Genomic DNA, 14,848 nt, shown 5'->3' on the forward strand with positions numbered 1-14,848 from the left:
TTCAAACAAGTTGGAAGTTTTACTTCTGTCTCATGGAAGAGTCCAAGCTGGCAGGCAGGCGGTAGGACAGCTCCGCTCCACGGGGCTATCCAGGGACCCAGGCTCTTTCTCTCTTATCATCTCTCTGCCACCCCCTTTGCTATCACCCTTGTCTGCATGGTCAAAGCTGGCTCAGCTTTTCCCTCACCCCGCAGGGCAGGAGAGGAAAAGGCACAGCTGCCTTTTAAGGGCCTAATTCTGGACTTACACCTCTTCCACCTCTGCTCATATCCACTGGCCTCCTACAGGTGAGGCTGGGGAATAAAGTCTCTTGCTGGGTGTTCACGTGCCAAAAGCTAAAACTGGAGGGGAATGGACATTAGGTGGCAGTTAGCATCTCTGCCACGTGTGGGTAGATGGCTCTGTCTTGCAGATGCTACCACTTTCCTACCTCGTGGACTCAGAGTCACCACGGTGGGTCATTTCTCTGTTTGCTGCAGACACCGTGCGTGTTTTAGGCGCCCCCTCTGTGACTCGCCTGAGAAGAGGAGCTAGAGCATTCCTGTTTCCTCCATCAGTCTTTACAGCATCAAAGGGAGAGCTAAAGATTATAATGCATTTGTGAATTTGCCTGATAACTTTTAAAAGTGCAGAGACTTCTGTGAGGCTTCGATGCTGTCATTTCCACTGACCCCAATGGGAACTGCCTAAGGAACCAGACACCCTTCTTTGAAAACAAGCCCCTTATTAGGACGTGGCCAATACCAGCTGCTCTCCATTGCCCTATCACTTGACGACACTGCCACTTCCCCCAGAGCACCGAAGCGTAATTCAATTTCACGCATGCTTATTGGGCAACCACTAAGCACCACTTTATAGCCCATGTGTTATGTATGCTTCTTGAGGACAAGGACTGCGCCTTAGTTAGCCAGGCCTAGCAATGTTCCATAGACGAATGAATCCAATGAATGGAGGAATGAATGAGTATTCAAGATATTCAGAGATGACAAAACCAAGGTTCCTGCCCTCAAGAGCTTGCAGTGAAGACTCAACTTTGGATCTGGCACACACCCTGTGAAGAAAAAGTGCCTGCAAGTGTTAGTAAGGTCCAAGTCCTCCAAAAGGGGTGCACTCACAGACCCAGAGCCACCAGCCAGGACCTGCATCTCCACCAAAGACACAGAAGCAGCCAACAGGGGTCGTGAATGAATAACGCTGATGGGAAAGGAGGAGGGTGCTGGCCCCATTGGCTTCTAGGTGAAGGGCCCACTAGCTGCCATGCCTTCATTAACCCGACAAGACTGGTCTAATCAGTGGCTAGTGCACTAAGTAGTTACATCATAGTAGAGCTAGAAGGTGAGACTCACTGGTCTAGACCCTTTCTAGCTAGAACCTGGGGGCTTGTTAGAAATGTAGAATCTGGGGTCTCACCCAGACCTACCTGTAGTTTAACAAGACCTTCAAGTGACTCGTGTGTCCATTATTATTTGGGAAACCCTGGAATAGACTCACTGAGGACCCTGGGTTTCACATTTGACAGATATCAGTTCAGTTACCAGCTCTGCCTTTGATTAGGCCTATAGTCTAGGACACATAACTTCTCTGGGCTGTGGATTCCTTTTCCATAAACCATGGCAGGTGGGTTGGATAATCTCTCAGTCCCCATCCCACCCTCATACTCTTTGCATCTGTGACTCACCAGGGTTGCACAGTGATAAGCAATAAGCAGCAGAGCGAGGACTGGGGCTGGGCCTCCTCCCTGAGCTCTTTCCACCTACACCCGCTCCCAGGGAAAGCCAGCCACCATTTCAGTGTGTTGCACATAAAGCTCTGCCACCCCAGTCACCCCTGGGTGGGCCCTGACCAAGAAAGTCTGGAAAGAGACCAGCAGTCCCCATGCTGCACGGGGGCCCAGGCTCAGCCACAGTGGCCAGTGAGTGAGAGCCCAGCGGGTCAAGAATGAGAACACACGGTCCTCCTGTACGGGCATGAGGCCGCAAGAGACCTGCTGGCCTCTCTAGGCTTCCACTTCCTCATCAGAAAATAACAAAACTGATCTTCCAATCTCTTCATCTCATTTCCTATGACTCAGTGACCTTGGGATTGTTTCTGTTAAAAGGAAGAGTGGACGTCTCAGTGTTCACGCTGAGACAGCTCCAGGGTTCAGACCCCAGGTTCAGGCCTTCTTAGGTCTTTAACCACTCGCTGCATGAATGGAAATTGCCTTCATTTACTTAGGGACCATTTGCTGACCCCCTACTGAGTGCCAGGCCCTCTGTGGTTGGATGAGACACACTCCTTATGAAGCTCCCACTCTAATAGAGGAGCCAGACCTGGGCAGGCATGGTTAGAACCATCTCTGTGTTCAATGTGTTTAGTGCTCCCAGAGAACACAGGAAGGACAACTGATCCAGACCAGCATGGGAGAGACAGGGAAAAGTCAGGGAGGGCTCCCTGGAGGAGGTGGTGCTGGACATGATGGAAGGAGTATAGTGAACCCAGAGTGCATTTGCAATGAAGCCATTAAGACAGGGGTAACAGTTCACACTCACTGTGTGCCAGGCATCAGGCTAAGCATTTTCTGTAAATTGTTTCATTTAACTTTTATAACAGTCCTGTAAAGAAGGAACTCTTATTATCTCCATTTGCCAGATGAGAACACTGAGGCACAGTGAGGTTAAGGAACATGTCCTTGGTCACAGAGCTGGGCAGAGGCGAGGCTCCAGATCTGACCGACCTCCCAGACTCCATCTGTAGAGATCAAGTCTGGTTGTTAACAGTTACCAAAAGGAGCGTTTGCGGATCCTGGAGTGCTGGTAGGTAAAGGGCGAGAAAGCAAAAAGGTCAAGGGGAAATAGACAAGAAATGCTTCACACACATATAAAGTGGAGAAATCGGAATGAAGAGAATCTTCAGGCAGGTTTTTCCAAAAGAAAAAAAAAGTGTGGCAAATCGGGGGAGCGAGGAGAGGACGAAAGGTCCCAGCAAGCGGCGGCGGGGCGCGCCTTCCATCGTCTCCCGCCCCCCACCGGCGGCTCCAGGGGCCGGCGGCGCCCGCTCTCCCGCCGGTACCCGCCCGGCGCCGCCGCTCCGCCAGCGCGAGGCCGGCTCCACCTGTCGCCTCTGACCTCCTTGCAAACGGAGCTCCTTGCAGCGAGCTTGGGACTCCAGGCTCGGCTTGCCCCAAAGGGTCGGCTCTCCGGGCCGCATCTGTTAGTCTTTTCTTCTCCTCTCTGCGGTAGCTTCTGATGTCGCTACCCGCTGGCACCTCCTGCGGATCCCAGGCCTGGGTGGAGACTCACTGAGCTAGACAGTCTCAAAATCTGCCAAACAGGCCGACTTAGACTCTAGGGAGAAGGTGGGAGGCAGGCAAACGGGAAACACCCTGAAGTGCCAGACAAACAATTTAAACTTTTAAATTTATAAAGCTTATCCTTTGGCTAATTTTCCACACATCGTCACTTGGGTGGAGAAAAGGGAAGGAATTTTTGGTACTTACTCTGCAGAAAGACACTTTGCTAGGTACTTTCTTTTTTGTACTTTTATCTTATTTTATCCTCACCACAACCTTATGAGATAAAGTACATTATCCATATTTCATTGATGAGGCAAATGAGGCTCAGAGAGGTTAGGTAAATAGCCCAAGGTCACACAGCCAGTAAGTGAAGGAGCTGAGATATGAACCCAGGTTCCTATGACTCCAAGCCCCTGGCTCTTTAAGAGTTGTAAAGCCATCCATGTGTTTCTGATTAGGAAATAGTTACAAGGTTGAAGAAATACCACAAAATAATGGCAGCATTTTTTGAAAGCCAGCATGAAACTTGGAGATTATGTAGAATCTCTAGAAGTTCTTTTATATTGTAGATAAAGGAAACTGAGGTCTGGAAGCCAGGAGAATTATGCAAAATCGTGGCTAATTATTAAAACCAAGGTAACCCAAGTCTCTCTCAACTCAGTGTCTGTAGGTGTTTAGTTTAGTTCAGTTTAGTTTGGTTTTGAAAGCGGTTCCTCAGGGGCAGTTCCTGACTCCAGGGATAAACAGCTCCAAACGGAGCAAGTGGGGACTTCCCTGGTAGTCCAGTGGTTAACAATCAGCCCTCCAGGGGACACAGGTTCTATCCCTGGTCGGGGAACTAAGAACCCACATGCTGATGAGCAACTAAGCCCACTCACCACAACTACTGAGCACGCGAGCCACAACTAGAGAGTCCGAGTGCCGCAACTACTGAGCCTGCATGCCACAACTAGGGAGAAGCCTGCACACCACAATGAAGAGCCCGCGGGCCACAACGAAAGATCCCGCATGCAACAGCAAAGATCCCACAGGCTGCAACAAAGACCCAGCGTAGTCAAAAATAAAATAAATAAATATTTTTTAAAAGGAGCAAGTATAATGACTGCCCAATCTGTGCCAAGAAGTGAAGCAGCCAATGATGCAAAAATTTCTCTTAACGCTGGGGAGAAAATAGGGAGACAAGAAATATGTGCCCAGGAGTTGAGGCACTGCCATTACATCAGAATCCACAGCCTGGAAGATGGCACTACTGCAAAGGGCCACCTCACAATATGGTTTGGGGCTCCTCACTTCCTCTCTGCGTGAGGCCTGCACAGTCACCCTACACTGCCAGGCTCTGCTATCTGGAGCCCTGGTACTGGCTTCAGCATAGTCTGCTAGTTCTTATCAGCCTAGATCAGGGGTCCCCAACCCCAGGGCCATGGACCAGTAGTGGTCCGTGGCCTGTTAGGAACCGAGTGGCACAGCAGGAGGTGAGAGGCAGGTGAGCGAGCGAAGCTTCATCTGTATTTACAGCCACTTCCCATCACTCGCATTACCGCCTGAGCTCCTCCTACTGTCAGATCAGCGGTGGCATTAGATTCTCACAGGAACGCGAACCCTACAGTGAACTGCACGTGTGAGGGATCTAGGTTGCGCACTCCTTATGAGAATCTAATGCCTGATGATCTGAGGTGGGGCTGAGGCAGTGAAGCTAGCGCTGGAGAGCAGCTGCAAATACAGATTATCATTAGCAGAGAGGCTTTGACTGCACAGAGACCATAATAAATCAACTGCTTGCAGACTCATATCAAAACCCTATCAGTGAGGGGCAAGTGAAAACAAGCTCAGGGCGCCCACTGATTCTGCATTATGGTGAGTTGTATAATTATTTCATTATATATTACAGTGTAATAATAATAGAAATAAAGTGCACAATAAATGTAATGCGCTTGAATCATCCTGAAACCATCCCTGCCCACCATCCGTGGAAAAATTGTCTTCCACGAAACCGATCCCTGGTGCCAAAAAGGTTGGGGACCGCTGGCCTAGATGACCTACATCCTCTAGTATTACTCCTTTATTTCTCCTTCTGGAAAGTATTTTCAAAGTTCTCCTCTATAGTGGGAAGTGACACATCCTTAAGACTGTTTCTGGCTCACTCCACTCAGCCCAGGATGGATACCCCAGGGAAGACCCCAGAATCCCAGAATACAGCTGTTGTCCCTTGATCCTGAAAATTCTCTTCACCTTCCAGGAAGTAAAGCTCATTTCTAACTTGAGACCTAGATTCATCAAAACCAAAAAGCAGTTGAAACTAGAGACAAGAACAGCATAAGAAGAACATTTATAGACCAATCTCACTTATGATCAAAGACGCAAAACTCCTAAATGAAATATTAGCCAATCAAATCCTTATACACACACACACACACACACACACACACACACACACACACACACACATATCTATATACCATGACTGAATTCAGTTTACCTCAGAATTAAAAATGGTCTAACATTCGAAAATCTGTTTCTGTACTTAGGGTCATCTCAATACATGCAAAAGGAAAAATCAATTTATAAAATTCACCCATTCGTGATTTAAAATTATCAAACTAGGAATAGAAGAGGACTTCCTGATTTTGATAAAGAGTACCTACCAAGGGACTTCCCTGGTGGCGCAGTGGTTAAGAATCCGCCTGCCAATGCAGGGGACACGGGTTTGAGCCCTGGTCCGGGAAGATCCCACACGCCGCGGAGCAATGAAGCCCATGCACCACAACTACTGAGCTTGCGCTCTAGAGCCCACGCCACAACTACTGAAGCCCCCGTGCCTAAAGCCTGTGCTGCACAACGAGAAGCCACCGCAGTGAGAAGCCTGTGCACCGCAACAAAGAGTATCCCCCGCTCGCCGCAACTAGAGAAAGCCCGTGCACAGCAATGAAGACCTAACACAGCCAAAAATAAATAAATTAATTAATTTTTTAAAAAAAGAGTACCTATCAAAACCTGAAGTAAACATCACACTTTAATGGTAAAACTTCAGAAGCAGTCTCTTTAGAGACAGGACTAGGATAAGGATGCCCTCTATCATTGCTTCGTATTCAACATTGTACCAGTACAGTAGGGAAGGCAAAATAAAAGAAAAGGAAGAGGATAGAAAGGAGGAAATGACAGTCATTATTCTATGTGAAAAATCTGAGGCCCCCTATAGACAAGCTATGAAAAGACAAGCCATTAAAAGACAAACAAAAAAATTCAGCAAGATTACTAAATATACATCAATAACAAAAATCAATTGTGGAAAAAAATAGTATTTGCAAACATAAAGTACAATTTATAATGCAATTTAAAAATAATTCTTATTATGGAAAACCCCAAACATACACAAGGGTGGACAGAACAGCACCAATGAGTTTCATGTACCCATCTCCTGGCCAATATTGTTCACCTATAAACCCAATTCCTTCCTGCCTTCTATAGTATTTTGAAACAAATTCCAGGCTCATATCATTTTACCCATATACACTTGAGTATATATCTTTAAAAGACAAGAAAAAACTCTTTTGACATAACCGTAATACCACTATTGTACCTAAAAATTAGAACTATTCTTTAATATAATTGAATATCCAATCGGTTTTTTCCACATTCTAATTGTCTCAAAATCATTATAATTGTTTTAGAGTTTGTTTGCAATCAGTTGATACGGCTTTTTTTTTTTTTAATTTATTTTTGGCTGCGTTGGGTATTCGTTGCTCCGCCCGGGCTTTCTCTAGTTGCCGAGAGCAGGGGCTACTCTTCATTGCGGTGTGTGGACTTCTCATTGCGACGGGCTCTAAGAGCGCAGGCTCAGTCGTTGTGACGCACGGACTTAAGTTGTTCCGCGGCATGTGTGATCTTCCCAGACCAGGGCTCGAACCAGTGTCCCCTGCGTTGGCAGGCGGATTCTTAACCACTGCGCCACCAGGGAAGTCCCAACACATGGCTTTTAAGGGTCCTTTAATTTATCGAGTCTTCTCATTTCTATTTTCTTTCCCCTCGCTTAGTTTATTTTTAGGAAACTGGGTGACTTTTACTGTAGAGTTTCCCACAATCTAGATTTCGCTGATTGAATCCTCAAGGTATAGTTTAACATGTTTCTCTGTCTTCTGTATTTTCTGTAAGTTAGTACTCGGATATAGAAACTTGATCAGTTTCAGGATTGGCTTTCACAAGACCACTTCATCGAGGGCATCGTGTTCTTCCATCAGGAGATGTAATGTTTGCCGGTCTCTTCACGATGCCACCAGCTATAGATCCATTCATTCATTAAAGGTTATGAATTACTTGGGAAACTCCTACCAAAAATTCTTTTTTCTTTTCTACTATTTAGTTATCTAGTGGTACATATTATATAGGAAGGCAGAATAAAAGTAATTTTAAAACATATATCAATAAATTTAAAAAGCAATACATCAATAAATCTAAAAAAAGATGTGCTAGACGTTCATGAAGAAATTATAAAATCTTATTAAATTAACTAAAAGTAGGCCTGAATAAATATAACATTCTATATAGTGGTATATATAATGTTCAAAGATCTGAAGGTGACAGTTCTCCCTAAATTAATCTATAAATTCAATGCAACTCTATTTTTTAAAATCCCCAGTAGGGTCTTTGGTGGAATGTGATAAGTTGATCACAAAATGCATAAAGAAGTGTCAAAAATAGCCAATACAATTTTTTTTTAAAGTGTGGGGTCCCCACCAATGAATGGGTCTCCCTGGAGTAGTTAGTTAGTTAGTTAGTTAGTTAGTTGTTTATTTATTTATTTATTTTGGCTGCGCCAGGTCTTAGTTGCAGCATGTGGACTTCTCAGTTGAGGCATGCGAACTCCTAGTTTCAGCCTGTGTGTGGGATCTAGTTCCCCAACCAGGGATGGAACCCAAGACCCCTGCATTGGCGGGGGACCACCCACTGGACCACCAGGGAAGTCCTGCCAATGCAATTTTGAGGAAAAACAAAGAGGAAGAGTTTACCCAGCCACATATCAAAAATTACTTTAAGGCTATGATATTGACTTAGGGACAGACAGAAGGGAGAATCCAGAAATAAATGCACCCATATACAGAAATGAAATGTGACAAAAGTGGTATGAGAAAACAGTGGGGAGAGAATGAGCTATTATTCCCTATATAATTTTCAGATAACTGGTTATCCAATTTTTAAATCCTTACCTCACAAAATAACAGATGTATTCAGGATCTAAATGTGAAAAAGCAAAATTCTTAATCTTTTAGAAGAAAATATACAAGAATATCTTGTAGGACAGGAATAAAACACAGACCTACTAGAGCATGGACTTGAGGATATGGGGAGGGGGAAGGGTAAGCTGGGACGAAGTGAGAGAGTGGCATGGACATATATACACTACCAAATGTAAAATAGATAGCTAGTGGGAAGCAGCTGCATAGCACAGGGAGATCAGCTCCGTGCTTTGTGACCACCTAGAGGGGTGGGATAGGGAGGGTGGGAGGGAGGGAGACGCAAGAGGGAAGAGATATGGGAACATATGTATATGTATAACTGATTCACTTCGTTGTAAAGCAGAAACTAACACACCATTGTAAAACAGTTATACTCCAATAAAGATGTTTAAAAAAAAAAGAATATCTTTATGAATTTGAGAAAGGGAAAATTTTCTTACCCGTGATTCAAAACACAAACCATAATGAAAATTATTGACAAACCCAACTATATTAGAATTAAAGTTTTTGTTATGTTAAACAGAGTTAAAAGACAAATACAGATTAGAAGACAATATCTGTAGTGCGATTAAACCAACAAAGTATTAGTACCCCAAATGCACCAAAAACTGCTACAAATAGAGAAGGCAAAAGACAATCAACCATGGGCTTCCCTGGTGGCGCAGTGGTTGGGAGTCCGCCTGCCCATTCAGGGGACATGGGTTCTAGCCCTAGTCGGGGAAGATTCCACATGACACGAAGCAACTAAACTCATGTGCCACAACTACTGAGCCTGTGCTCAGGGGCCCGTGAGCCACAACTACTGAGCCCGCATGCCACAACTACTGAAGCCCACACATCTAGAGCCTGTGCTCCACAACAAGAGAAGCCACTGCAATGAGAAGCCCATGCACCACAACGAAGAGTAGCCCCCACTCGCCGCAACTAGAGAAAGCCCACGTGCAGCAACGAAGACCCAACACAGCCAAAAATTAATTAATTAATTAATTTTAAAAAGACAACCCAAATGAAAAATGGGTGAAAGATATTAATAGGTAATTAACAGAAGAGGAAACCTAAATAAATGACCATTTATTTCTTAGTCAAACTTGCTAATTAGGAAAATTCAAATTAAAAGAAAAAGATATTTCATATATACCAGATTAGCAAAAAATTTTGTCTGTAAATACTCATTATTAATGAGGATATGTGTAGTTTTAGAAACTCAGAGCAATTTGGAAATACCCAATAAATTGAAGATGCATATACCCTGCAACCCAACAAGTCCATTCCCAGGTATACCTTAGAGAAACTCTTTCATGTATGAACAGTGACTCACTCAGGAAGGTTCATTGCAGCATTGTTTGCAATCACAAAAAACTGGAAATAAAAAAGCCATCAATAGCAAAATGGATAAATAAATTGTGGTAAGTTTATACAATGGAATAAGGTACAAGAGCTTAAAATAAGTGAATGGAAACTGTATGTATTAACAGGGGTTCATCTCAAAAACAAGATATTAAGCAAAATAAAGCAAGTTGCAAAAGTGACATAAATGATATTACTGGTACAAAGTTTTAATATGTAAAATAATATATGTTGTTTAGAAGTGCTTTATATGTGGTAAAGATATAAAAATATACATGAGGACAGTGTAGGAGAGAAAAAACTTTTCTTCTACTCTCTTAGAGGCCCTGCCTGGGCCGGAAAATTAAACTGACAAACTAACAGGAGAAAAGCACATAAATGTATTTAATGTAAGCTTTATGTGATGCAGGACGATTCATAAGGAAGTAGTTAAGCCTGAGCATCTTTATACTTGGTTTGATGAAGAGTGGACAGTGTGATAGTACAAAACGTAAGCGCAAAGGGTAATAAACTGGGGGAAACAGAGCGAGGCCTGTTTGTTTGGGTTCCTCTCAGAGTCTCTCTGTCTTCAGGGATAAGGGCGCCCCTTTCCTCCAAGTAGAACCTACCTCTCACATGAGTAGCCGTCTCATAACCTACATTGCCCTTTCTCAAATTCCTTCAGCTTAAAATACTCAGTATGCCAAGGTGCCATGTTTGGGGGTAGCATATTCTGAACCCAGTCAATTGATAAATACCAAATTTAAGGGAATTGTTACCTCTGGGGAGTGAGGGAAATAGGATTATATGTGATACAATAAAGTCTTAGACTATATCTTAAATGTTTTATTTCTTTAGAAAAAAAAAATGTGAATCAAATATGGCAAAATGTTAAGATTTCACAAAGGTAGGTGGTAAGTTCATGGGTAATCATTGTATGGTTGTTCTTCTATACTCTGCATTCCTAAAATATTTTACAGATTTTTTTAAGGCAGTTAAAAGTTGTAAGTTATTATTCAAAGTACTGACTTAGTTTATTCCAATACTTCCTAAATATAAGGTTATTTTACTAGAGAAACAAAACAAAACACCCTGCTGTGGTCCACGTACCAGCGACAGGATTTCAATTCTAATCAAAGTGGTGAAATCACACCAATTGTAGAACCCCATCTTTTGGTCAATACAAACGCGCCCTCTGCTGGTCATAAGGCGCCCTGTCCCAAAGTTCAAAATAGTGGGGAAGAGCAGTGAAACTCGTTCAATGAGACAGCTTTTACCAAGCCAGCCAAGTTAGGGAAAGAAACTCACAAAATTCCTCTCAATCACAGAAATACTTAAATCAGCTCGCACTCTCTATTACTATTACATATGATTCAAGACAAAATAAATTCCAGGGTACCACTGCAATCAACCTTTCCACTTTCCTCAACCACCATGTACATTAACAATTCTGTCCCTACTCCAAAGTCTGGAGGTTGATGTATGAGATAGTAGATGACACCCTTAACATCTGGGAATGGCAGAAGAGAACCCAAGTTCCTCTGGGTGGTGATGCGGACACCACTGAACACTGAAAAATGGATAAACTAGTATTAAGGGAATAATGCTGGTGGGATGACAGGTAAATTTTTTCTTTTCAAATCTTTCTTTAAAGTTATAATACCTTTAGGGCTTCCCTGGTGGTGCAGTGGTTGAGAGTCCGCCTGCCGATGCAGGGGATACGGGTTCGTGCCCCGGTCCGGGAAGATCCCACATGCCGCGGAGCGGCTGGGCCCGTGAGCCATGGCCGCTGAGCCTGCGCGTCCAGAGCCTGTGCTCCGCAAGGGGAGAGGCCACAACAGTGAGAGGCCCACGTATCGCAAAAAAAAAAAAAAAAGTTATAATACCTTTAAACAAAATTGAGGCAAAATCAATTCATGCAAGAATCTACTGCTCAAAGAGAGCGAGAAGTGAGGATTGAATATTAAGAGTCTTCCTTTCAAAAAACATTTTTAAAATTATTTTGTTTTGCTTTGTGCTAATATCCATCTTCCCCACTAAAATTTAAGCTTCCTGAGACCAATGTGTGAATCTGTCCTACTCACCACTATATTCCCAGCACCTAACACAACGACATCAGGTAGTAGGTATCTAATAAACATGTGATAAATAAAGGAATGAATTACCATTTCCTTGGAGTGTAAATTGGTACAAATTTTCTGGGGAGCAATTCAGCAGCCATTGTGCCTTTAAGACTGTACATTGGGCTTCCCTGGTGGCGCAGTGGTTGAGAGTCCGCCTGCCGATACAGGGGACGCGGGTTCGTGCCCCGGTCCGGGAAGATCCCACGTGCCGCGGAGCGGCTGGGCCCGTGAGCCGTGGCCGCTGAGCGTGCGCGTCCGGAGCCTGTGCTCCGCAACGGGAGAGGCCGCAACAGTGAGAGGCCCGCGTAACGCAAAAAAAAAAAAAAAAAAAGACTGTACATTCTTCAGTAATCATAGATGTGGACAACGACTAAGTCCTTTAATAATCAGAAACATTCCTTTCAGGGATATGCTATGCAAAGTTCATTTTAGTTATTAAAAAAATTCAGGGCTTCCCTGGTGGCGCAGTGGTTGGGAGTCCGCCTGCCGATGCAGGGGACACGGGTTCGTGCCCCGGTCCAGGAAGATCCCACGTGCCGCGGAGCGGCTGGGCCCGTGAGCCATGGCCGCTGGGCCTGCGCGTCCGGAGCCTGTGTTCCGCAACAAGAGAGGCCACAGCAGTGAGAGGTCCGGGTACGGCAAAAAAAAAAAAAAAAATCAAAACAACCTGAATTTTTAAAGTTACATGTTTGGTTAAGTCTATTATGGTATATCCATATGATGAAATGCTATGCTGTTATTAAAATTATTTTTAAGAATATTTAATGATATGGGAAATTCTAATAACATAAAAATAGATTAAAATTATATATACATTATTTTATTAACTCTATTAAAATATGAGTATATATTTATTATATATGCATGAAAGTATACACACACCAAAGTATTTTACTGTAGTTGTATGTGAGTAGAGGGATCATGAATCAGGAGTTTTTTGTTTTTTTGTTTGTTTTTGGTTCTTGTTTTTAACAGGTGCCAGCACTGTTTTAGACACTTTATTTGTATTAATATATCTTTAAGTTTTTTAAGCTTTATCAAGAGATAATTGCCTTATAATAAATTACACCTATTTAAATTGTACAATTAGATAAGTTTTCTTTAAGTGTTAAATATTACTTTTTCTATAAAGATTTTAATGCAATCAACTTCACTTTTCCTTAGATTTTAATTAGGTATAATTATTTTGGTAGAATATAAAATTATTCAACCAACAATTTTCTTCTATTGAAACATTAAATATTGTTATGATTTGTAGGGGGAGGTTCTAGTTTTCTTGAGATTAATTGATATATAACATTGTATTAGTTTAAGGTGTACAACATGATGACTTTATATTGCAAAATGGTTACCACAATAAGGTTAGTTAACGTCAATCAGCACACAGTTACAATTTTTTTTCTTGTGATGAGAACTTTTAAAATCTACTAGGTAAGTTCTGATACTGTATATGTCGACACCCATGAAACTATCACCACAATCAAGATAAAACATTTCAGGGGACTTCCCTGTTGGTCCAGTGTCTAAGAAACAGCGCTCCCAATGCAGGGGGCCTGGGTTCGATCCCTGGTCAGGCAACTAGATCCCACATGCCACAGCTAAGACTTCCACGCCACAACTAAGAGTTCACATTGCTGCAACTAAAGATCCTGCATGCCACAACTAAAAGATCCCACATGCCGCAACAAAGGTCAAAGATCCCTTGTACTGCAACTAAGATCTGGTGCAGCCAAATAAATTAAAAATTTTTTTTAATTTCATCTTTCCCAAACGTTTCCTCATGCCTCCCCCAACTCCAGTGTCTATCATTTCCAGACAAACACCGATCTGCTTTCTGTCACTATAGACTGGTTTGCAGTTTCTAGAATTTTATATAAATGGAAGCATACCATGTATACTGTTTCTTTGTCTGATTGCTTTTACTCCCCATAATTCTTTTGAGATTCATCCATGTTGTTGAGTGTATCAATACTTCATTTCTACTTACTACTGAATAGTATTGCATCGTATGTATATACTAGCCTGTTTATCCATTCACCTGTGGATGGACATTTCGGCTGTTTCAAGTTTTTGACTATTGCAAATAAAGCTGCTATGACCATTTGCGTATAAGTCCTTTTATGGACATATGCTTTCATTCCTCTTGTGTAAAACACCTAGGAGAATAATGGTTGGATGCTATGGTACATCCAATATTTAATTTTTTAAGAAATTGTCAAGCTATTTTCCTAAGTGGTTGTACCATTTTATATTCTAACCAGCAGGGAATGAGAGTCCCAGTTCCCCTGTGTCTATGTCAACTCTTGATATAGTCAGTCTTTTTAGTCATTCTAATAATTATATGTTGATTGGCAGGGACAGTTCTTCTTTATGCTTGTGTTTTCCAAATTTTTGGCAATGAAATATATGTTTCATAATTTTAAATTGCTTACAGTATCTAAAATAAAAAGTAGCCTTGTCTAATATGAAGTCAGTCTGGAGACTTCTCATTCTGAAAACTACCCAATAGGGTCTTCAGAGCACCCAGCAATAGCTGTGTAGCCTGCATAAGCCTTCCTCAGAAGGCTTTTTTTTTTTTTAATCAGTTTTCTTTTCAATGATATAACCACACTGGGGTTTTAAGAAAAAATTTAAACACATAAACCTCTTTATCTAGCAGGTTATTTCCTTTTTCTGTTTTCTCTTCCAGCTTTTACAGTTTCAATACACAGTTCTATAGTTTATTATTTTTACTTGTCATTATATCATATTTTTCCATAACATATTTTCCATGCTGATTTATCTTTTCAACCATAATTCTAAATGTCAAATTAATGCATCATAAATTTCCCATTGTTTGGCTGTTTCTAATTTTTTATTATTAATGATAATGTAATAAATAACTTTGTACAAAA

At 42.3% G+C, this 14,848-nt stretch overlaps 1 protein-coding gene across 1 annotated transcript in view; it reads left to right on the top strand.

Annotated features, from left to right (window-relative positions):
• KIAA2012 (KIAA2012 ortholog) overlaps positions 1-14,848 on the top strand; it is a 118,324-nt gene that overhangs the window by 86,409 nt on the left and 17,067 nt on the right. The gene's annotated exons all lie outside the window — the stretch shown is intronic.

The sequence above is a fragment of the Kogia breviceps genome, chromosome 2 (genome assembly GCF_026419965.1).
Source record: "Kogia breviceps isolate mKogBre1 chromosome 2, mKogBre1 haplotype 1, whole genome shotgun sequence".
NCBI classification, from domain to species: Eukaryota; Metazoa; Chordata; class Mammalia; order Artiodactyla; family Physeteridae; genus Kogia; species Kogia breviceps.